This window comes from Sceloporus undulatus, chromosome 2 (genome assembly GCF_019175285.1).
Source record: "Sceloporus undulatus isolate JIND9_A2432 ecotype Alabama chromosome 2, SceUnd_v1.1, whole genome shotgun sequence".
NCBI classification, from domain to species: domain Eukaryota; kingdom Metazoa; phylum Chordata; class Lepidosauria; order Squamata; family Phrynosomatidae; genus Sceloporus; species Sceloporus undulatus.
Window position 1 is genome coordinate 76,175,444 of NC_056523.1, and position 2,498 is coordinate 76,177,941.

Genomic DNA, 2,498 nt, shown 5'->3' on the forward strand with positions numbered 1-2,498 from the left:
CACTGTCCCAGCTGCCTTGATATGAGCTTTTGTCTGGAAACTCCTCAGATGAGATTCTTTACCTGTCATTCGGCAGACATGTCCAGAGAGTGAGGCAACAACTAAAAAGGAACACAAGAAAACCATAACCAGGAGACAAACAGATCCAATAGTTGAAAAGAATATTTTAAATCGTGTGAAATATTCTTTCTTTGACACTTCTTGGATCACTCTCGTCACATTGGCTGTCATGTTGTTTTGAGGTGGTACATAAAAAAGAGGGTTTGGTGCAGAAAAAGAGGGTTTGATACAGCCCATTTGCTTGGCTCTGACTTGACTGCCTAAGGAAAGAAATGGCAGGCGTGTGAAGATACGACTATTGAAAGAAAGAATTCTAATGCTACTATTCAGTACTGGAACGCTCTTCCACAAAGGCTAGGTTGGCCCCCTCCCTGCTTTCCTTTCTCTAGCAGGCAAGACATTTTTATTCAAGCAGGCTTTTAATATATAATCAAGTCTGGGAGGCTTTTATACAGAGTGTGCTTTAGTTATGTTTTCAACTTTTGTATGTTTTATGTAATTTTATACTTTTAGCCAGTTAATTTTAACTGTTTTTAATTTTTACTGTGATGTTTTACATACTGTAGTTTTTATCTGTGAGCTGCCTCAGGTCCCTTTCTGGTAGAAATGCAACATAGAAATGAAATGAATAAAAGGCAAATAAAAATGGTTGTGTAGACCTTGCCAGGGCAGTGTAACTTTTCTGTGTTGTTGATTTGCATGAGAAAGGTGTTGACATAACATTTGATGGACCATTTTCCAGCTGCTTCATAGGATTGTCCAAGATATGTTCTCTTCTCTCCACCTTTTCTGTTCTGTGCCGAGTCCTTCACTTGGGTTTGGCCAAGGCAAGAGTCATGGGGGCCATGGACTACAGACAGCTTTGGGGGAGAGATGTGTGACCATTGAATGCCCTCCCATGACCCACACCAACTTCCCAAATTTCCTGGCGTTCCTCCAAAATAATTTCCCTGGGGTGAGAAAATATTATTTTGCTTGTAAAATCAAGATAATGCTTTAAAGTGCTGGTTTTTGTGGGCAGCACAAGGGTGATGGTAGTGGGGGTCCCCAATATCTCAAAAGTGAGATGAAATGTCTGTTCTGGGCATGCAAAGGATGGCTGCTGCAACACAAGTAACCTTTCTGAGAGCTCAGAGGAATCCAGAATGGCCCTGTGATCTCCATTGTGTATCCACCGCTGCGTTTCATCTCAGATCACAGTGACAGATACTGTAACTTCACTGTCCTCCCATGGTACTGCATCTCATATTCCTGCCCAGTCTAAATCCTACACTGTTGTCTACTCTTCTTCATCCACCCTTAATATAAGCACATGCAGGGGCAAATCTTGTTTTTTAACGGGTGTGTTTGTCTGCTGTACATTTATTCTCATGGGGGTAGAATTCAGAAACATAGCCATGTTAGTCTAGAACAGAGGTGGGGAACCTATGGCCCTATGGGTTCTGATGAACTACCATTCCCCACCAGCCAAGATGAAGGAGGTTTGAACCAGGCTCATGAGTTCTTGGTTGTATTTCCTCCTCTTATAGTGACGCTACATTCAAAATTAGTGATGCTTTCATAGGCTAGTTTATTTAATATCTTTAATTTTTAAAACACAATAGGTGGGTTTTTTAAAAAAAATCTGCTATGAGCTGCTTTAGATCCCATGTTGGAATCTAAATGAAATAAATAAAGCCTCTGGGAAAGAGCACAAGACCAATCTTATTTTCAGAAAAGGCAATAACATGTTTGTTTCATCAATTTAAGAACATCAGAGGTTTCATTCTTTGTATCATTCTTAGTTTTAAAAAATTATCCTACTCAAAATAGCTGTTGCTGTCTCAGGCATCATAACATTTGAAGTATATCTATAACAGTAATTATTAATAATAAAACTTTATTTTTATCCCATCCCTCCGTTCAGGATTGAGGCGGCTTACAATAAAATCCATACAATATAACAATAATCCCAATTATTCACTTCCTCCCCTAAAATATAAATTAAACACAGTTAAATATTAAAATAATGCAATTAAAACAATCAAAGGTTGGCAAACGGGGTTCCAGGGTATCCTAATGTGATGTTCAATACAGTAAGTATCTTTTTACATCAAGAATCACTTCCTCATTCTTTTTCACAAATATCTGGATCTTAATTTGCCTGTGTCCAGTAGAAACAACTAGTAGGTAGATGTAGGAATTGTGGACTTAATTGGAGTTTATTCAGCAGATGTTTATTCAGTGGTTATCCATGTCAGTGCAGCAGTAAATCCACTGCAGCCTAGTTTTGTGCCCCCACAGTCTCCATTGGTGACCCCACAATCATCCTCAGTCCCTTACATTTAAAAAAAAAACATTTTAATTGCTAATTTTCAGGCAATTTTCCACCTCAAATCCACATCTAGTATGATTTTCAAGAAGTTAAGGCTTTGTCCTTTGAAGCATAAGGGTAAATG